The sequence below is a fragment of the Tenrec ecaudatus genome, chromosome 9, assembly GCF_050624435.1.
Source record: "Tenrec ecaudatus isolate mTenEca1 chromosome 9, mTenEca1.hap1, whole genome shotgun sequence".
NCBI lineage: Eukaryota > Metazoa > Chordata > Mammalia > Afrosoricida > Tenrecidae > Tenrec > Tenrec ecaudatus.
In genome coordinates this window covers 139,474,834-139,498,870 of record NC_134538.1, presented here as the reverse complement: position 1 = coordinate 139,498,870, position 24,037 = coordinate 139,474,834, and positions in this window count along the sequence as shown.

The following is a 24,037-nucleotide window of genomic DNA, read 5'->3' as shown; positions in this document are numbered from 1 at the left end:
TTTGAATAGAATATAATACAAATTTGGATGTGTTTGTTTCAATTTATGATATTACAAGAAAGCTTCAGAAAATTCATGGAGATATAGAAGTATAGGGAAATGGATTATTTTTTTCTAGGAACTCTCTGAAGTTCCTTTGTATTTCTTTAAATATGATGATGATTCTGACATTATATAGAGGTCAGTTTAAAATTCTTTAAAATCACAAAACTTCCTTGACCTTAAGTACTTTTGAGTCTCTACTGCCAATAAATGATCCTAAGTTGTGAATAGTTTTGCTGTTTCCTAGAACATACTTGAAGGGTACCCTCCAAAACAAGAACTGTGCTGGGCTGAGCAGAGATTATGTACAATGCATTTTTCCTGCTAAGTGAGCACTGAGCCACTTGTTCTGAATTAGTGCACCCAAAGAGAAGGTTCTCTTTGGTCACAGTGAAATTTTCTTAAACACAGTTTCTGAAAAACCTCTTTTTTTGTGATAGCTGATTTAAGAGAACACTGAAATTTTGCTTCCTGCTCAGGAAAGATGCTGCAGAAACTGTTGTGATGTTGAACACAGCTTCCAAGGACATTCCTATGGGAAAAACTCAAGTGTATGAGGGTTTTCTCCTTTCAAAAAAGATGAAATTAATGACAAACCTCATTCTGGATGTCCATCAACTTCCCAAATAGACAAAAAGTTCAACTTGTATTGCATTTGGGGTTCAGTCCACAAGGTCAGACTGTTAATCAAGCTTTCTATTTAAAAGTTCTGAAGATTGCATAACAGTGTGTGACAAAAAAGGCCTGATTTATGGCAAACTGGTGGGGGGACTGGTTTTGCCAGCATGAAAATGGCTCATGCAGCCATCTCAGTGCACCAGTTTGAGGAAAAAAACAGCATGCCTCTCTCACCCCACGCACCTTTACTCACATGACCTCGCTCTGTGCGACTTCTTTTTGTTTCCGGGGATGAAGAGGGACATGAAAGGACAGCAATGTGAATACCTAAGAAGAGGTGAAGGAAAAACAAGGGTTTGTATGTGTGCTGTCAGCCATCCAAACAGATGAGTGTGGAAAATGTGTCCAAGAATAGAAGCACAGATTTGACAAATGTGTTAAGTGTAATGGAGAGTACTTTGAAGGCGATGTGGTTGTTTTGTAAATTAAAAAAAATTAAATACATAGCTTTGAAAAAATAAATTCGGATTTACTTGGGTACCCTCTCTTACAAACATATTGTTCAGAGATTTTCAAGATGCAATTACATTAGAGAAATGTAATAATGGCTAATAATATCATACTCACTGGCTTTTTATTCAGTAATTTTTCTCAGACTGATTTTTATTTACCAATTTTTGCAATGTACCTTCCTTGTCAATCATACTTGAAATGTGCTTTGCATCACAATTCCAAGTAAACAGAAAGTAACTTTTCATAGTTATGGAAAATCTTCCAAAAGCCTTATGTGTTTTTGCAGAATATATACTTTGCTTCAAGTGAATAAACTGATTTTTTTAATCAACCCACGGTTGAATCTTTGAATAATCGAATCTCCCTCCTTTAAACAAAATATTAAGCATGAATTCAATGTGGAAAAGATGCTTGTTATATTCAGAGATCCTTGTAACTTTATCAATAAATCTTTTAAAAACTTTCTGTTACTATTTATGAATAATACTATTTTCATAAATTTGCATTGATTATTTTTATATTTCAACTTTTTAATTGCATATATTTTCTGAACCTTTTTATTAACCTGGGTTTATTGTCTCTATTTTGTATGTATTGAGTTTAATCTTTGGATTCCTGTTTGAGAATATCGAAGCCAACCAGAGAAGGTCCTACAGATTCCAAGGTGATATCTCATTGCAAGCGATTATTTTGGAAATACAACACATACCTATCATGACACATCTTATAGACTTTTGTCTGGTTACTGTTGTCTTTTAACAAGCCCCTCTAAGATATTGTCACCTAAAACAATCTGTTTTTGAACAGTAGTTTTATGTATTTATTTAACTTTTTACTGTGACTTAGTTGAAACTTTATAGCGCCAACCCTGGACTTTCCATTCAAGAATGTATACACTGTTTCAACTCATCACTTACAAAGGTACCATTAAGTATCCTACCCCTACCCACCACTCCCTTTCCTGTTTCCATTCTTCCTTTGTTCCTAAACTCCTCTAGTTTGTCTTTTGGTAAATGCTGCCCTTCTGAATTTACTAGTTGAATTATTTTAGCACAAGGGTGAGTTCTGTTCCAGACCTGAAGTAGGACTGAGGATCACAAGCCTAGAGGTGCCACCATTCTCTGACTTCTAAGTAAGTCTGGTCTCTTACTCTGGTCTCAAAATAGATTTTGAACTCTATTCCATTTTTTCCTCCTGCTCTATCTAAAATCTTCTAATATGATTCTCTTTATAATTGTAGCCGGATACCTTCTAGTGTTTCTGGTCTCAGCGTTACAGAGACTCATATTTTCCTGATCCATTTATCCATTGCACTAATTGTTTCCACATGTCTTATGATTTTCTTTGAAAGAAAGAGACCAATAGTTATACCTTAGATAGCTGTCCATGAGATTTTAAGAGCCCAGTTACTATTCACTAAAGAATAATGTAAACAGTTATTTTTTTAAAGAATATTTTAAAAAATCATTTATTGGGGGCTCATACAATTCTTATCACAATCCATACATACATCCATTGTCTCAAGAACATATGTACATTTGTTGCCATCATCATTCTCAAAACATTTGCCTTCTACTTGAGCCCTTAATATCTGCTGCTCATTTTCCTCCTCCCTCCCTACTCCCCCCTACCTCATGAAACCTTCATCATTCATAAATTATTATTTTTTGTCATATATTACATTGTCCAATGGCTCCCCCCGCCTTCTTCTCTACCAGACAGTTATTTTTCATCTGATAATAAAGCAATACTATAGTCGAGGCCCAGTGAGGAAAGTTTGTTGCTTAATCAGGTGACATCAGCTCATATAACTGACAATTGGTGCTGTAGGTTGGGAGGAGGTTCAGGCAGGACTTGGGAATCCAGACTCAGGTTCTTTGCAAGTAGATCTTTCTATGTAAACTGAGCTTCCTCATAGAACGCTGTGGGTTTTCAGGGCAGTCATCCAAAGGGAAAGACAGACAAAACTTTATTACTTTTATGACTAACTTTGCTTATCCTTTCTGTTTTATTATTGATTGCCTCAACCTAGACATATCCAGGTCAAGAGAAGAATAAAGACGTAGTCTCCTGTCTTGGGTACAGGAGTGTAAGATTCTGGAAGAGCACCCAGGACTAGAAATATTATGGTAGCTATTTTTTTAAAAGGATTTCTATCACAACTGTAATGAGAAAATATCATATTTAAAAGACATAAACTTTTTAATATCTATGAAATAATGAATGGATGAATGATTAAAACTTAAGTCTCTAAAAAATTGAGGTCTTAGTTTTTAAAAAGCCTTTATAATGGAGGTACTTCCATAACAACATATTAATTCTTATTTTTAAAACTTGGTATGATTAGTATAAAGTTTCCTTTCTCTGTTCTGTCTTTCTGAATGTATTCTGCTCATGACACTGTGAGTCATTTGCAGAAAATGAGGTAGGAATCTCAGATGAGAAAAATATAAAAGAAAGACAGAGCTACCTGAAATAAAAGTATGTGTATTGTGTCTATGAGATAGTTTAATGGAAGAGATGAATTTGAGAGAGAACTCTTTCTTTTTTTTTTAAGCAAAAGGGAAGAAATTTATTGGAGGCCATACGGGAAGCCCTAGGGGGGGGGCAGCATACCCTACTGTGTAGGCATGCCCAGCAAAGAGTCATACCATTCACTGTACCCCCATGTCCCAGAGGGACTCCCCTTGAGCCAAGCCCAAGAGAGAACTCTTACAAAGCCTTCCACATTGGGAAATGGAATGTTTGCCATGTGCCTTTGCAAGTACATTAAACTGCATGTACAAAGACAGAAACGTACTTTCAAAAATGTCCGTCCTTCATTTCTATTGTTACCCACACCCATGGCTTCCTTCCAGGCACTCTGTGGTGCTCGGTTCCTAACTGGTTCATCTCTCCCCTTCGGCCTAGTCTACAGTGCACAGTACTATGTCAAAAATGGAAAGAAAACCTCCCCACTTCTTTGTTGAATTTCTTAGCCGAAAGTTACAGCCCTCTCTGCTAGGGTTCCATTTGATTCTCTCAACGTATATATCGCTCCTCTCCCCATCAATCCCAACACCACGGCCAACACACCTATATTTCACATAGATACAGTGATGTCAGACCTCACAAGTTCAAGGAGTAGTCTTCTTTTCTATTGTTTTCATCTGCGCTGTGGTTGTTCCCTCTTGAGTTGATGTTAATGTCCTTGTTTTCTGCTAAGTTTTCACTCAAGCAAATCTTGATCTCCAGAGTTTCTCCTTAAAATCTCAATTTGAATGGTTTTCTTATTGATTTCCACAGAACCTTAGACCTTTATAATAGTATTTGTCCTTTTATAATTTCAGAAGGATAGTGTAGTGTTTATCTTTGATTCTCCTATGAGGAACGCATATTAGGCACTGCCGACACTAAACATAAATTAAAACAAACAAAACTACTAAAAGTTAATGAAACATCATCTTAAAAGAAATTTTACTTTGAGTACCATAACTTTAAAGGCATGTTTATCAGTGTAAATATTAAGAGATTGAAGAATTAATCAAAGGACCTAAATGGCACTGTAGAAATAGTTGACAAATATTTCTGTTAAGGCAGTCAGGGTACAGTGTAGCAACAATGAAACAGACAACTTTCCTCTAGTTCTTAAATGTTCCCCCCCACTCCCCCCCACTATCATGATCCCAATTCTGCTTTACAAACCTGGCTAGACCAGAGCACAGTGTAAGAAATGACAAAATAATAATAATTTATAAATTATCAAGGGCTCATGAGGGAGGAAGGAGGGAGGAGTGGGGAGGGGGCGGGAATGAGGGGCTGATACCAAGGGCTCAAGTAGAAAGCAAATGTTTTGAGAGTGATGATGGCAACAAATGTATAAATATGCTTGACACACTGGATTGATGGATGGATTGTGATAAGAGTTGTACAAGCCCCCAATAAAATAAGTTAAAAAAAAAAAGAAATCAGAAAACATTGCTTGCTATGGATATCTGCTACCTGACTAGATAAATAACCTGGGGCTGGAGTACAGGGTGGTGAATAATGGTGATATTATACATTTTTATATTGACTTGACTGCTCTGTAGCTTTTCTTCCCTCTACGCCTTGGTTGCATTCCTCTGACGTGTGAATACAATCCTTAGAGCGTGTACTGATGCTTATAGTCACATTTATTTGTGGGGAAAATACGCATATGATTTGACTTCAAGTCACAAGCTGCAGTGTCTAGACTCTACATAGATCTGCTCTCGCATCAATTTTAATTTATAGAACATGCTCATCATTGACTGTTTGTATCTAGCCAAGCCCTGGCAATTTTTAGGAGTACATTGAGCCATTGACCGTGTTTATAGGTGTAGTCAGAGAGAAAGGTTCAGCTACACTAAATTTGATAATGCTTCGAACAAAGTATAAATCTGCAGACAATATATAATGGTAAAATCTGAACTGCAACTCCAGGGTTGGTGCTTGAGTAGGTGAAAAAATAGGTACTTTATTGGGTTAAAACTATACATTTTTAAAATCTGTGACCAAAAAAACTGCTAATTCTCAATTGACTGAATTATTTTTTGTCGTTGAATGTCCAGTGCAGTAGGCATAAGCCACCTACTGAAACAATGTCACCTAAAGCAATGAGCTGCACCCCCAGAAAAAAGGTCTGAAGAACATGGTCGAGGGTGGGGGCAGTCAGAGCCACACGCCCACGCTGGAATGTCTTAGTTTGTCACTCATTTTCGGATGTGTTAGTAAAAGTGGTCTGAGTTTCGACTGTGACAACAGTGCAAAAGCACTTTGAGTAAGCACAGATATGGTAGATCTAAAGTAAACTTTAATGTTCTCTAAGAAATTGATATGATAATGATATGACTTCTCTAGTCCAGACTATATTACCCTAGTTCCTGCCTTTTAATTAAACCTGCTGCATACAGATTCAGCAAAGGAAGTAATTTCTGGGAACAGAGGAAAGAAAAGCAAGCATCAGGAAGTACCTGAAATTTTAACTTGTATTTCTGATAGACTTTCTTTAAGATATTTATAATTCTCTCTAAAAATACATTTTGAATTAGATAGAATTGAAATATAGGTCATTTACAGAGCCTTAAGAATAATTTGATACTTTTATTTTCAAACCGATATTCTCATCTGAAACACAGTAGAGTGCATGGGTACTTTGAAGAGCTCATGCCTTCCAAATTCACACTTTGCTATCAGTAAATTTATTTCCAGAAGAAATATGATGTAGGAATGCTAAGACATTCGAGGATGTGGGTTTCCTCTCTTGAAATGGATGGTGCAGACCTCTGTTATGGGGGATGCTGGAGGTACAGGGAGATCTCACTTGAGCATGGTACCAGGAAGATGAGCACAGCTCCAGCTCTGGCTGGGGTCAAGTTGACACCGCAAGATGTAGGAGGAAGCAGTAAATATGGGGTTGATGAGTTGATTCCATTTAAGACATATAAGTTATACTCTCATATGGGAAAATATATATCCCCCAAACTATTTTATTCTGATTAATTCAGCCTCTTTCAGTCTCTCTCTTTCTCTCTTCATGGGAGTCCCATCAGTGCAGAATGATGATCCAGCTTAATGCTCTTCTGTTAACAGCCTTGAGAGTTCTAATTTTTCCTTTGGTGCTTTGGAGTTCAGTGACACAAAGAACGCACGAATAAACTGAAAATATCAGCAGAAGTAAGGAGGAAGTGTTTTACATTTTACTATATTGTAAAGGCCCTAGTTCATTCTTTTTCACCAATTATGTAGCCAGTCCTGCTTACTACGCCTTGTTGTCCCTGTTATTTCCACGTGGTCATGTCCAGCTCATGATAGCCCGTGTGAGATAGAAGGAAACACTGTCCGTCCCACACCATTCTCCCAAGCATTGCAGTGCTTGAGCTCAGTTGGGACCACTGTATCCATCCATCCCACTGAGAGCCTTTCTCTCTTTCACAGAACCTCTACTTTACTAAGCATGATGTCCTTCTCAAGTGACTGTCTATCCTAACATCAGGTCCCTCCAGAAATCATGTCCCTCCACTGTCCAAAATACATGATACACAGACTAGCCATCCTTCCTTCTATAAAACTACTGGCAGTATTTTTTGCTGTTCTGGCAGCCTTCAGTACATTGACTACACACCGTGGTCTTTCCCTTTGATTTTGATTTTCTGACTGCAAATTTTATGCATTCAAGTGTTTTACACTGTCTTCTCAAGTGACCCTTGAAAATATGTTGTTCTATTCTTTCAGAATTGCTCCATTACTTAACTCTACATTGAAGAATATGCTTGTACTTCCTCTAAAATCCAGTTTAGTCTTTTCTTTTTTAATATATTTTCCTTGTTATTTTGTTTTCTTCATGTATGTTGCTCTTGATGTCATCTCACAGCTCCTCTGGTCTTTAATCATCTGACCGAATATGCCAAATCTATTAGTGAAATGACCTCTCCATTCCATGTAGTGGGATATGCTCAAGATCATACTCTGCCTCTCGTGGCTTTGTGTTCATTTTCTTCATGTTCGTATTCAGCTGTACATGAGCAGTGGGTGGTCTGTACCACCACTGACCATGAGTCTTGTTCTGACTGATGACATTAAGCTTCTCCATCATGTTGTTCAAAGATGTAGTGGAGTTTGTTCCTGTGTATTACATCCAAAAATGCATGCCATTCATGTGGTGAAGAAACATATCTATAATAAGTAATTGGTCTTACAAAATTATATCATGTCATCTCCGGTATTTTATCCCCATGGTCATATTCCCAAACGGTTCCTTCTTTTTTTCTATCTTTCATATCTCCATCACCAGCAACGAAGCTATCTCAATCGCACTTTAGAAATGTTCCAAAATCCAGAGGTTGGGTGAAAACATCAAAGTCTTCATCTTTGGCATCAGCATTTGCTATGTAAATTTGAATAATAGCCTTAGTAAGTGGTCTTTCCCGTACGTGTAGGCGTATTATCCTACCATTGACAATATCCTACTGAAGTATCGATCTTCAAATGTCTGTTTGATGATGAATGTGTTGCCGTTTCTCCTCAAGCCATCATGCCTCACAGAGAAGACCGTGTGATTGTCTGATAAAGAAGAGCCAATACCAGCCCATCTCAGTTTACTCATGCCTAGGATATTAATCTCTGTTTTATTTTTGATAACATTCCATTTTCTGATCTTCATATTTCCTATGTCCCATGTTGCAATTTGCAGGTGTTTCATCTCATTTTGAGTCCTGTCACGTCAGGAAATGTGGTTTCCTAAATATCTATTCCACCCATGTGATTAGGGTTAACTCTACTTGCCAGAGGATGTTTTTCCCCAGTTGTATTTTGAACATGTTTTCCAACCTGAGTGACCATCTTCTGACACTATATCAGAAAATATTCCAGGGCCTGTCATAAGGTTTTCAATAATTAATTTACTTTTGCAGAGGCTGACCTCCCCATCTTCCTTCTTAGTCTGTTACAGCCTGAAACTGCTGAGATCTGTCCACTGTTGGTGACCCTGAGAGTGTGTGAAATATGGTTGGCGCAGCTTCAGACATCACAGCAATGTAAAAAGGACCATAGTACTACAAAGTGACAGATCACTTTAGAAGCTGGACATAATTTAATTGTTATCGAATACGAATCACTTTCTAAATGTAATTAAGAACCATTAAAAACAAATGACAATTGATGCTAAAAAAGTCACACATTTAATAACAGAGAAATCTGGGAATAGAATCTAGATTTCCTTATTTCTGGAAAAATCATATTTTGCTCATTCACTGCCATCCAATTGATTATGACGCATAGCAACCCTATAGGACAAGAAAGAACTGCTCCGTGGGTTTCTGAGATGATGACTCTTTACCATCCTAGTACACCGTGTCTTTTTCTGTGGGGCAGTTGGTGGTTTCCAACTGCTGACCTTGAGATTAACTGCCCAGGGCTTAACCACTATGCCACCAGGTGTCCTATGCACATACAATTTACCAATTATTCTACATGGTGTTATTTGCGTAAGCCTTTTACATCACCAATAGGGCCATTCATGATTCTGAGAGCAGAGAATATAGACCATAGTTCCAAAAGCAATGATAAATTGTACCTCCCTAAAGTAAAGGGATATTACCTTGCAGTACATTTTGTTTGGTTTTGTTTTAGAAACTGATGAGTGGGCATCATGTCAATGAATGAAATGTAATAGACTTTCTACTGTATTTCAATAAGTACATAGTATGGACTAAGATATACACCAGGTAATGGAAATACAAACATGAATTGTGAAAATATGATTAACTGCACAATTGCTTGAACATGCATTCCTATTCAATATTTGATGTATTGCTTAGAATACTCTCCACCATAAAACCTATTTAAATGTCAACTTCCCACTCTCCTATTAAGACCTAGCTGGATGGGAAAAAAATTGCACCATATATTTTTATCCATGTATGTCTTTCCCCTTTATTAGCATACCTTCGTTATAGTACCACACAGCATATTGCATAACATTGGATTAAAGATTGTTGTTCCTACTTGAATTTGAACATTTGGAGGTTACATTCAAATGTTCTTACTCAAATCTGTATTTTTATCTGAGCACCACTAAATACCAACAGAGTTGTTTACATATAGTGTGTACTGAATGCATTTCAGAATATATTAACCACAGTAAGTAAATACTAATGTGCTTTTACCTTAATAGTTACATGGGTATAACAATTATTTAGGGAAATGTGTTTTCCAAAGTTCATTTGAAATAATCCAGTGATATATTGCTAATAAAAACCTGCTTTTTATTTACTTAGTTCTGTGTTGTTTTTTAAAAAATGTATTGGCATATAATTCACATATCATATAACTCAATCACATTAAGAAGAATTATAACATCCTCACCACAATCAATTTTAGAAGACTTTTTTTCTTATACTCATTGGTATTATCTCCCCATTTGCCCCTCAACCCCCCCTTTCATACACCCCCAAAAGCCATTAATCCAGTTACTGCCTCTAGAGCTATAGGATGTACTTATCCCAGATTTTGTGGTTGTTTTTGTTTGTTTTTCTGCAGACTCACTTAGTTCTTATTTCTTCTCTTTCTAATTTCATTTCAATCCTGATACTTATGCAGATTAAATTAATAGAGCTAGTTTTTAACCTTCCTTTGATGATGAAATATTTCCAATATTCCTTTGTAAAAGCAACATTGCGTGTGTGAAATCTATCTCTTGGATAATATTACACACGTTGATTGCATTAGTTTCATGTTTTGTGAGCCAGGATTTAGATGGCATGCAGATAAACCAGAATAGAGATAACAAATGTGGAGTTAAAATGGAAACTTGAATGGCTATCTGAAGGCAGAAATGGCTGGACTTAGGACCAGGTTAGATGAAGCAGAGAAATAAGACAGGAAGTGGGCACTTGTCTAACATCAGTCATCAGAAGAAAAGCAATGTCTTACAGGACACTGAGTCATAAGGGGGGGATATAAAGCCACATGCTTATTTTTAAATAGCCACTGATTATTCGTATTGGGACATCACCTAACCTTTAATGGAATAAGATCTCTGGTTGATAAGATACCACAGATGTCAATGTCATGAACTCACTAATATTTCCGTGAAAAGGAGTGGAAATTTTTCCAAGAATGTGTGAGATGAAGGGTTAGAATCTGAGACCTTATGAGGTAGACTGTGGCCTAGTAGTAGTGCTGGAGAATGGACAGATGACACGGTACTAGCAAAAGAACTGAATGGTAGTTGGTTTTCTTAAACTTTAGGTCAATTATTTGGAACCATTATGAAACAAGTGAACATAAGAAATGTGTCTATCATAAGAATAAAGGAAAAGGAAGAAGGAGACTGAGCGTAAGCACCTTTTAAACCTCAGTGTCAAAGGTTATTTTTTCCATGCCTTAGTAACAAAATAGAAAATTGGTGAGAGTTGCTGAGTGGGCTGCTGTATAACGTGAGCACACGCTTCCTCGGAATTACAGTGGCTGTGTGTACACAGATGGCAATACAGTGGCCATTCACATAAATATGCTACGTTGGTCCAGCACTTATTTTTGTTTTATTGAAAATTCCATTAAAATAAGAAGAGAGGGAACTACTTTCTTGAACACAAATTCACATGGTCAGAAGGAGAAAATAGAGCTGAGGAACACAATTTTCAAAGCAGAAATGTTGATGAAAGACAAGTACTAAATTACTAACATGTCCTATTAAAACTCGATGTTAAGCCAACAGTGGAAAAGGCCACGGTGTAAACAAATGTATACTGTATGATCTAAGAAACACACAGAACTAATCCCTGTTGGGTATGTGAATCAGTTCAATACATGTGTGCAGAAAGTTGCATTTCCAGAACCTAAGAGTTCTTGCAAGTTAAATATCTGAAAGGAAACTTCCATTACACAGTTGGAAGGGGAGGTTAAATATATGTCTATCAAAGATTAAAAAGACATTAAGATGGGGAAATGCAAAAATATAAGGAAATTAGAGGATCAGTTCAGAAGATCAGATAAACAAAGCAAGAGGCGTGGAAAATCTGAAGATTAGAGAGGAGGCAAAGTATTTATACACAAACACACACACGTACAAACATAGACACAGATTATTGCTAATTGCTTTAAAGTTAAATCTGCCTCATAGCATCTCTAGGCAGAGCAAAAGAGAATCATAGCTGACCCTGTACCAGCCCAGGATCACTGCCATTCTCAAGCCAATGTTACAGCCGCTGTATTCACCCGTCTCCTGGAGGGTCATTTGGTTTTTATTCGACTCTCCACTTTACCAAGCATCATGTCCTTTCCTAAGGACTCTCTCCATCTCCCATGTCCAAACTATGTTAGAAAAAGTCTTGTCATCCTCCCTTCTAGAGAATATAGTGGCCATACTTCTCCCAAGATAGAGTGGTCTTTTCCATGATAGTTGGAATATTCTTCACCAACATCCTAATTCAAATGCATCAGTTCTTCTCTGATCTTCCTTATTCCTTATTCAACTTTCACATGCATAGGAAGTTATTGAAAATACTCTTTTCTTGGGTCAAGTATAGCTTAGTCCTCAAACTCCCTTCTTCTTTAAGTTTCTGAGATCTTGTACAGCATAGTTCCCCTACATGATAGGTTATCTGCTATCTTGACTGCAGCTTCCAGGATTCTTGATTGTGAATCCAAGTAAAAACATTGAAAACTTCAAAACATTTACTACAAAATGTTTATCATGAGGTTATTTATTGGTCCTGATGTGAAGCTGTTTCGTGTTTGATTTTAATAACTAGCTGCAATTCATACTGAAGGCTGCAGTATTTGGTTTTCATCAGCAAGTGCTTCATACCCTTCTTGTATTCAGAAAGCAAAGTCTTGTCATCCGCATATCCCATGTTATTAATACACCTTCTTCCAATTCTGATGTCATATTTTTCTTCACGTAGTGCAGAATCTAGTCTGATATGCTCATCATACAAACGGAATAAGTATGATGAAAGGAGGAACCCCCCCAAAAAAAACAGAAAGAAAGGAGGAAACCCTTACATATACTTTTTGCGATTTTAAATCATGCATTATTGCCTTGGCAGAACCCTGGTAGTGGACTGGTTATGCGTTGGACTGCTAATTCTATATCAGCACTTCAATATCTCCATCATCTCAGGAAGAGAAATATAAGGCTTTCTGCTCCCTAAAGTTTTAGAGTCTCAGAACTCACAAGGACCTTTCTAGCCTGCCCTTCAGGGTTACAATGAGTTGGAATGACTCAATGGTAGTGAGTTTGTTTTTTTTTTATTTATAATCTCAGAAACCCACAGGGGACGTTCTACTTTGTCCTCTCTCTATGAGTCAGAAGTGATTCATTGGCAGTGAAGGATTATGCCCTTGTTCTACTTACAGGACAGCCTCTTGGTCTGTGCACAGGCTCCATATGAACACAGTTAGGTGTTTTGAAATTACCATTATTCAAAATGCTATCTATAATTTGTGATCTAAACAGTCAAAATCTTTTGCATAGTCAATAAAACACAAGTAACAATTTCCCTGGTATTCTCTGCTTTCTGCCAAAATGCATCTGCAATCTGTCATGATCCTCTCATTCCATGACCTCTTTGGAACCTACTCGAGTTTCTGGAAATTCCAAGTTCACATACTATTTCAGCCCTTTCAAAATGATCAGCAACAAAATTTTGCTTGCATATTATCTTAATTATATTGTCCAATAATTTCTACATACTATTGATTTGTCTTTCTTTGGGACAGGCATCAAAAAGGATCGCTTGTGGTTGGTTGGTCAGGTAGCAATATTCCATATTTGTTTCTGCCAGACTAGTGAGTACTTCTAGTGCTTCATCAGTTAGTTGAAACTTTTCAATTGGTAATCTGTCCAGTCCTGCAGTCTCCAGGGCAGCCTGAATTTCTTCCTTCAATCCTCGGAGTTCCCAATCCTATGTTACCTCTTGCAATGGTTGAATAAGATGAATTCTTCTGTACAGAGACTCTGTATCCCTTCCTTCTTTCGATGCTTCTGCATCATAAAATATTTTGCCCATAGAATCACTCAATATTTCAACTCTAGGTTGGAATTTTTCCTTAGGAACTTTTTCCTTAGGTTTTAAAACTTGAGATATGATGAACCTATTTTTCTCTTTGTTTTTTTTTAACATTTTATTAGGGGCTCATACAACTTTTATCACAGTCCATACATATACATACGTCAATTGTATAAAGCACATCCATACATTCCCTGCCCCAATCATTCTCAAAGCATTTGCTCTTTGTTGTTTTTTTTAACTCTAGGTCGTTGCACATTTAATTTTAATAGCTTATCATATTACTTTGTCTTCTCAAGCTGCCCTTGAAAGTCTCTCCTTAGCTCTTTCATTCTATCATTTGTCCCAGTGCTTTAGATGCTCTATGTGACAGAAAATATTCTGATTCTCTTCTGATATCCTCTTTGATAATTTATTTTTATCTTGTCATTTTAATGACCCTTACTTTCTTCATGTTTGGTACTTTTTACTTCATACCACAGCTCATCAGATCCTTCGTCACTCGTGTTCAATCCACCAAATTTGTTCTTGAAATGGTCTCTAAATTCAGGTGGTTTATGCTCAGGTTATGTTTTGGCTCCTATGGGCTTGTTAAAATATTTTCAGCATCCACCTGAATTTACATATGAGTAATTGATGGTCTGTTCCATAGTCAGCCCCTGGTTTTGTTTTGACTTATTATTTTAAGCTTCTCCATCAGCTCTGTTCAAGTATATAATTAATTTGATTCCTGTGTATAACATCTAGTGACTGTGATGTGTATAATCGCTGTTTATGCTGATAAAAAGTATTTGCAATAAAAAAATCATTAGTTTTGCAAAATTCTATCATGCTATCTTCAGTTCTGTTTTTATCACCAAGGTAATACTATCCAACTACTGTTCCTTCCACATTTACATTCTAATCGCCAATAATTATCAACGCATTTTGATTTCATAATCAATTTCAGACTGAAGAAGTTGGTAGAATTCTTCATTTTATTCATCACAGACTTTAGTATTTGCTACTCAATTTGAATAATAGTTGTGTTGGCTAGATTTACTTTACTTGTAAGCATATAGATATCCTATTACAGACAGCACTTCAATTGAAGGTATATCTTGAAATTTACTTTTTGTGAATGAAGATGACATTATTTCTAATGGATTTGTCATTTCCTGCCACATAAAGCATATGATTTTATGACTAAAATTGGCCAATATTGATCTATTTCAGATAAATAATACCTAGGTTCTTTCCTAAGTATTTCACTTTGATCACTTCCCATTTTCATTTCAGTTTGACCACTTCCTATTTTCCTACATTTATACTTTGGATATTCCATATTCTAATTATTAATAAATATTTATCACTGTTTCTTCTATCTGTACATGTTCCATTTAATTTATGATGACTTTCAATTTTACTACATTGATATTTTTGTACATTCCAAATTCCAAGTATTAATGGGTGTTTGCACTGTTTCTCCTCAATTTGACTGTTGGTCCATCAGCAAATTAAGTCCCCAAACCTTTACTCTCTCTATGTCATGACTGACTGTACTCTGAGGAGGCAACTTTTCCCCAGTGTTTTGTCCAACGTAACTAGAGAAACAAGTTCAGAAACCCTCATATGTGTGTAAGAAAGAGCTTTATATACAAGACCAGTTGAATATTGAGAAAATATCCCAGCTCAGTCAAGATTAAGTCCCTACCAATATTAGCCCATATGTCTGATACCAATCTCTAAAGTCCTCTTCAGACTCATGAAATATTTGAAATGACGTCGAATGCAGAAGATAACAGGCCAGTGAGGAGAAGGTCTTTTGGGTCCAGTGGTGGTGTAAGCATCTCAGTGCTGGCAGGGGTCACCACGTGGCTCTGCCAACTCGAGTTCTGGCTCCATCAGCACAGGTCTATCCGGCTCATTGTCAGTAATGTCTCGCAGGGACTGAGCATGTGTCCTGTCTCCAGCGATCTATTTATCTTCCTTGTGCCTCCAAATGAGATCATCAAGCTGCCACCTGATTGACAGACTAAATGTCACACTTCACTCTTAAGTCTCAAATTGACAACAGTTTATGTAACCACCACACCAGTAACACTGAATACCTTCCAACCTTCAGAGCTCATATTATAGCACTTTATCTGACATATTCTCCTGCTAGTTTTACATTTTCCAATGACTAATTCCTCAGATGAGGACAGTCTATTCCTTCTTCATACTCTGTGTGTTTTGTGAACTCTGTGGAATCCCATTTGCCGTGGGTGGCTCCACTTGACTCAGAAATACTGTACCATAGGTTCCATAAATGCAGCCACATACAAACCACCAAATAAACAGACAAGTAGTGGACATACACATAGTATCACATGTATCTTAGAAACAAAATTTTAGTCAAGTTACTGCTACAAATAAAAATCAAAATAGTTATTGCTAAATGAAAATATCAAAAAGTAAATCTATTGTTTCTTCCCATATCTTCCATCTATGTATATTTAATTTTGGTCTTAGTATTTCTATAGCACCTTCATAGAGAAGAATTGATACATATTAATTAGTATATGGCTGAAGAATATTGAGTGGAATATGCACTGCCAGAATATTGAAAAAGAATTTTTTCTTATAAGTAGTCCAGCCAGCAGGAAGGGTGGGAGAATTCATCTTATATATTTGGAAATTTTAACAGGACTGGCCTGTTATACAGGATATAATTATTTGTAAAATAGAGGTTTAATTGAAAAAGATGTCGCTCAAGATGTATTGGCCCCGTAGCTGCAACACATGGGCTGTCATAGGAAAGAACCTGGGGCTCTCAAAGGACTATGACGTGTTTCCTTCCATTGTGCACAGGGTGTGTGACTAACTGCCAACTTGTCACCTAACCACGATACCAATAAGCCTTCCCCCAAAGAATATTTCCTTGTTTTATCTACATCACTTCAAAATAGCAGTTTTGACATTCTAGAGGGCCTTAAATGATTTTACTTTTAAATGTTCTTTGAGTTAAATGAAACCAAGCTCACTCTCGTTGAGTTAGTTCTTACTCACGTGATGGACAATTTGGGCTACAAACTGCAAGGCCAGCCATCAGAACCCACCATTAGAACCCCTCTGCAGGAGAGAGATGAGATTATGCTTCTTAAAGACCCACCGCCTCAGACACCCGCAGGGGTAGTTCTCCTCTGCCCACGGTTCTCTACGAGTGCTTTGTCTCACAACAGACCCGCTGTCATTGAGCTGATTACTACCAAGGGAGACCCTCTTGGCAGGGTAGAACTGTCCTTGCGGGTGTGTGAGACGGTAACTCTGTGTGGGAATAGATGGCTTCATCTGGGTCCCATGGGGTACCTGGTGGTTTTGATCGATTGACCTTCTGTTTAGCATCCCAACACACCCCCACGATGCCACCGGGGCTCTAGAATGTCCCTTACTGACCTTAGCAAGTGATTAGGTGCATGTGATGGAAAATATCCTCAATGCTACTTTCCTTGCTCTTTTTCTTATCACTGTAGTTTTCAATTTTCATAAAACTTCTTCATCATCAGCCCTCATGATGGTTTTGTGCCTTGGAGAGATGTTACCTAAATTACCCTATGGAAATCCAAGAGTAATTCACTATATCCTCCTGATTTGACTTGTCTTCTTTGAAATGAACTAGCCCAGAAAATTCCTTTGGAAGACGCTGCTTGCTTTAATTGCATCCTGTTTTTGTGTAGGGTCCCCAAGGAGGTGAACACACGGGTTTTCCTGAGAGAACTTACCTGACATTGAAACTTACCTGATAGCAAAGGCATCTTTTAAAATGTTTTGTTTGTCGGGCCTCCACTCAAGCACTTACTCAATGCAAGAACATTTTGTTCTAGGAAATTAGCATTCCAGGATGCACACCTTCCTGACACGATTGCTGAAGAAAAATGTGTGCATAAGCAAATGTGGGGAAGAACGCTGATAGTGCCCGGTTGTCAAAAAGATTTAGCGTCTGGAGTGTTAAAGGCTTGACGATAAACAAGCAGCAATCTATCTGAGAAGCATCAAAGCACACATGGAAGAAGCACACCAGCCTGTCTGACCACAAAGTGTAGAAGGGACCAGTTATCAGACATCAAAGAACTAAAAATCATATCAATGGGTGCCCACCTCCCTGATACGGTCAATAAAGAAAAACGTGTGCATAAGCAAATGTGGTGAAGAAAGCTGATGGTGCCTAGCTATCAAGATATAACGTCTGGGGTCTTAAAGGCTCGAAGATAAACAAGCGGCCTTCTAGTTCAGAAGCAACAACGTCCACATGGAAGAAACACACCAGCCTGTGTGACCACGAGTTGTTGAAGGGATCAGGTATCAAGCATGAAGGAACAAAATATATATCATTGAAAATGTGGCTGAGTGCAGAGTGGAGACTCAAAGCCCATTGGTAGCCAATTGGACACCCCTTACTGAAGGGGTGTGGGGAGGAGATGAGCCAGTCAGGGTTCAGGGTAGCAACAATGAAACATACAACTCTCCTCTAGTTCTTATATGCTTCCTCCCCCCCACCCCACTATCATGATCCCAATTCTACCTTACAAATCTGGCTAAACCAGAGGATGAACATAGGTACAGATAGCAACTGGAAACACAGGGAATCCAGCACAGATGACTCCTTCAGGACCAATGGTGAGAGTGGCGATGCCTGGAGGGTGGAGAGAATGTGGGGTAAAAAGGGGGAACTGATGACAAAAATTTATGTATAGCCTCCTCCCTGGGGGATGGACAGCAGTGATGAAGGTGGGGGGAGATGTTGAACAGTGTAATATATATTGCAAAATAATAATAATTTATGAATGATGAAGGGCTCATGAGGTAGGGGGGAGTGGGAAGGGAGAGGAAAAATGAGCAGCAGATATTAATGACTCAGATAGAAGGCAGATATTTTGAGAATGATGATGGCAACAAATGTACATATGTTCTCGACACAATGGATGTATATGGATTGTGATAAGAATTGTACAAGCTCCCAATAAAATGATTTTAAAAGTTTTTTAAATTAAAAAAGAATGTTTTGTTTGAATCCATATGTGTTTGAACTGGAATCATATTAGCAATACTTTTTCACTTATCCTGCTAGATAAATACACCCGGCTTCAAAATAAGGCTGTTTCCCTTTGAGTTCCATCGGGTACTTATTTGCTTTGCCAGGAGAGTGCTTGCATACCCTTTCAGGCATGCTCCCGGGCACGTAAGCTCATTGGAGATTTTTCCTTTCAGATCCTTGCTTGGCTGTCTCTGAACCAAAACTGATTTGTAGGCAAGAGAAAATTGCTGACAATTTCATGACATTTAGATTTTAAAACATATGGTAATAGCTTAATAGGTTTGCTTACCTTGGATTGAAAACTATTAGTGTTAAAAGTTTCTGGAAGAAAATGCATTTTTTTTTCAATTCCATATTCCCACACATTTTTGAAGCCCCTGGTGTGTATGTTTGTGTGTGTGTGTAGTTTTTATATTTATTTTTAAATCCTAGGAAGTTTTAAATGATGGGCAGCCATTTTTTGCATTATATAAAATGAAATATCTGTCCTGAACTTTCTAATAATTCAGAGATTAATAAAAAACAGTATCCATATACAAACTGTTACTATCACCATCATTGTCCCCCCATATTATTTTTTGATTTATGTAAAAGGGAAAAAGTTAACTATTATAGTTACATATTTATACGTATTAAATTTTGTGAGGGGCTAAATATTTCCTTCTTTTTGCTTGAGGTCTTTCTATGTTTTGTTTAGTTATTGTTGTTGGTTTTGTTTTGTATGATTTTATGTACGTGAAATCCAGGATAAGTCAATCCTTAGAGACAGTAAGTGGAGTAGTAATTACCTCATAACATGGCAGGGGAGGAGGGGGAAATTATTCTCATGTTTGAGCTCAGTTTTGCAGCCACTGTGTCCATCCATCTTGTCTAATGCCTTCCTCTCTTTTCTCCTCCTCTAAATGATGCACTCCAACAAGGAATGGTGTCTTCTGATAAGTCCAAAGTCTCAACACCATTCTTCCCTCTATAAGCATTATGGCTATACTTCTAAGACAGATGTACATATTTAATATTCTTCATCATGAAACTTTTAATATTTTCATCAGCATCATCAACCAAATGCATGAATTTTTCTTTGGTCTCCCAAAATCTGTGTTCAATTTTCACATGAATATGGGGCTTGGGTCAGGTGCACCTTCCTTTTCAAAGTAACCTCCTTGCTTTTCAACACTTTAATTTAAAGATATTATATATAGCAAATTTACTTAATGCAATGGGTCATTTGATCTCTTGACTGCTCATTCCATGGGTGTTAGTTGTGGAACACAGTAAGACTAACTTACCGACAAATTTAATTTTTCTCTATTTGTCATGAGGTGTATGTCTTCCAAGTAAGGAGCTCTTAAGCGTAGTGGTTGTGCATTTGGCTGCTAACTTCAAGGTCAGCTATGTGAAACCAGCAAGCTGGTCCTGGGGAAATGACCTGGCTTTCTACTCTAATGATTTACAGCCTCAGGAAATCACAGGGGGAAGTTATAGACATGAGGGCCGTGATTTGGGTATTTGTCTTCCAAATTTCCGGGTACAGACAAGTGGGTGCTTACATTGCTTCGTTAGCTTGTTGAAACATTTCAGTTAGTATTCCATCACTTCCTTGAGTCTTGTTTTGGCCAGGGCTTTGATTGCAGCTGAACTTCTTCCTTTAGTACAATTGGATCTTGCTCATATGCTTCCTCCAGAAACGGTAGAATGTCCACTAGTTATGTTGGATAGTGTGACTTTCCATCTTCTTCTTCTGCTTCCTTCAGCATTCACTATTTTGCCCATAGAATCCATCCATACTGGAACTCATGGCCTCAGGTTTTTTCTTGAGTTCTCTCAGGTGAATACAGATATGCTGAGTGTGTTTTTCCTTTTTGGTTTCTAACAAGGTCTGTGCGCATTTCATTATAACATTTTACTTAGTCTTTTCCAGCTGCCTTTTGAAAATTTCTGTTCAGCTCTTTGACTTTATCATTTCTTTTATGCATCTTTGATACTCTATGATTAAGAGCAAACTCCAGTCTCATCTGACATCCACTTTGATCTTTTCCTGTATTTTTAAATGAACTTTCTTTCTTCATGAATGATGTTCTTGATGTCCTTCCATAGCTCATGAAATCTTCTGTCATTAGTGTGAAATATAGTACATCTGTTCTTGAGATATTCTTGAAATTTATGTGGGAGATGCTTATGATGATATTTTGGCTCCTGTGGACTAAGTTTTCTTTAGTGTTCACCTATATTTATATATGAGCAATTAGTGATCCTTTTGCAATTAGCTTCTGGCTTGGTTTTAACTGCTGATATTGAGCTGCTGCTTCTTTCTCACAGATATAGTCAATTTGATGATTTCTGTGTATTCTCTGGGGAAGTCCGTGTATGTGGTCTCTTTTTGTGTTGTTGAAAAATGGTGTTTGAGATGAAGTAGTTGCTAGTCTTGGAAATTTCCTCATGTGATCTCCAGATTCATTTCTATCATCAAGATAATATTTTCTAATTACTGTTCCTTTTTCTTTGTTCCAACTTTTACTTTCCAATTGCATGTTTGATCAATTTCCAGCTGAAAATGCTAGAATTCTTCAAATTTTTCATCACTAGTTTTAGTGATTGACTTATAAATTTGTATGGTAGTTGTTTCTATTGGAATCCCAAGTAAGTAGATAGAATAATAGATAAATAAATAGATGATAAATAGATAGACAGATTGATAGATAGGTACCACAGACAGCACTGTACTTCAAGATAGATCTTGAATTGTCCTTTTTGGTGACAAATGCAAAGTCATTTCTCTTTATTATGTTAATAATGACACCATAGAATCTCCATATTTCATCTTACATGACTATGACTGAAAATTGAAATCAAAGTTGAACAAATTTTCTGTTCTCTGAGTGCCCAACTGTTGCTTCCCGATCACCTGCTGACAAGAGCAGCTCATTCGATGGATATTTTAAACAAGTGAACTAAAGATCTGGAAGCACTTTTTTGGGAAAAATTGTAACAGAAGTAGAAACATGCCTTCACATGTACAACACTCAAGACAAAACCCTACCAGTTGCACGCCTTCTAAGAAGTGGAAGTGGTGGACTCAAAGCAAACATGGACCAGTCAGGACCACAGGTCACGTCAATGATGTGGGAACTGCTCAAAGCATTTGCTCGTTGTCTTTCTGGAGTGTCAAAGTAATAACATCTGCTTATTGAGATAGGGTTTGAAAAAATTGGTTTAGCAGAAAAAAAATGCATAGAAAATCTTTATAGTGAATCCCCCACCACCACAATGCTCCTGCGCACTCTTCTATAGAACAAAGCAATTTGCAAGAGGCTCTATGGGAACTCCTTGGGCATGCATTTTAGGGTCCTGGTATGGCTCCTTCTGACTTTCTTTTGTTTCGAGTCTTAAAAAACCTTAAAAGAAAGATATTTTTCTTCAGTTAATAAGGCAAAAAGAGTATTCTTTAAAAAGTGTCATGATATTGAGCTTTATGGTGAGAAATAGTTTCTGTTTTGATTTTTATATTTAATTCCATATTTCCACACACTCTCTGGAGTCCCTTTTTCATACACAGTAGCTCTTCTGATGAATAAAAACTGAATATAGGGTATGCATCTTATAATTACATTAGCGATGCTACTTTTATTTTTAATTAGTGATGCGTTGTTGACAATGGGAGTCGATGTGTGTGAGAGGAAAGGAAGGAAACAAAAGAGGATATTGGTTGATTCAGCGACTTGTTTGGTTCTCATCTGCTAAAACAGAGGACAGAATTCAGGGCAGTCTCGGGTGGGGGTGGATAAACTAATATAGAAGAAGTGGGAGAAATGAGATTGAAAGTGGCAATAAGAGAGCTCAGAAGTAATATCTGCTTATATTTGACCTCATGCCCCAACTTCTGTGTTATATGTACATCTTAATGGGCCTTGCTTTTTCTTCATGCAAATTTTCCTCCCTAGAGAAAAACTTTGCTGGCATTCATTTTGAAGAAATAGCATTTACTTCAATTCAGTTAGACATTATGGATGTAGGCTCGATAAAGAAACACTTTGTCCAAAATGTCTTTAAAATATTTCAAATCAGGTACACAGGAGACCTTGGGTCAGGCTTTATATCATTTATTTGTTTTTATGCCTTCTTCCTTGCTTTCTTTTTCTTACCCTTATCCTAAAATTACTCTTATTTGAGGTTTGTAAAATTCTAAAATTATTTGAAAGTATGGAAAGATAGAAAGAAAGAAACATTAAATGCAATCCAATTTTTAACAGGTTGTGGTTAATATCTTCTGAAAAACCCAAGAGGGCTTCAAATAGTTCATCATAAAATGGGATTTAAAGATCATGATAGTTAGGAAACTTCTTTGTACTAACAGCAGTGGGGATAGGTAGGTCAAGAAATCATTTCCAAGGTAAATCCTTGGGATTTGGAAGGGCGTGTGCCCAGCCTCATCACAAGTAAGGATGTATCCATGGATCTCACCTAAGGCATGCTGGAGAATGGTTAATTGAAGTAGGTCAGTACCTGTAGCACCAAATGTTACGCTCCCTCTTCCACAGGGTCACAAGGTTCAAGGTTAACATCGTCGTTTTTGATTATACTGTAACAAAATCCTACGTATATAGAGTTGTCTGTTTCAGAAATATCTTCCTTGAAAGGATAAGGGGAAAATGCATCACATTCTTGAGATCACAAACACTACTACACGCTAATGTTTCTGAGATAAACCACGGCTTAATCAGGACAGAAGCACTCCTTTAGTGAAGCTGGCAGTGTCCATCGTCACCTCCAACGTCCATTTACTTTACGCTAGCATAATTGGGTTGATGACATAGGGATATAATGGGCAACAGGTGGTGTTCTACGGGTGCGCAAAGGGTGATTATGAGTGGGAACTCTATCTGTGACACCTAACAGCAACCTCATCAGAGACATCCCTGACTCTGTGCGGTCTTGCAGAATGGTGTGCATCTCCCTTCCATTTGCTGTGATACACAATGTAAACAGTATTTATTATCTTGTATTGGGGGAGTCGTTGCCTTTTGAAAGGCTTCCATTTGTAAGTCTTCACAATGATGAATTTGTATTTTCTTCACATTAAATCTTAGTTGAATGGCAAAGAACCAACGTGTGAGTTTTGGCAACCCCAAAGTATGTATATTCGAAAAATATGTTTGGAAACAAGGGCAATGACCCCTAGGTAGATTCAGGGACTCACTGAGCATTGGACTTGTGCTTGGAATTCTTGCACTCCAAAAAGTCATCACCCTATCGAGGTCCTAACCACATCCCCCCTTCCCTAACCGCAAGGCCATGA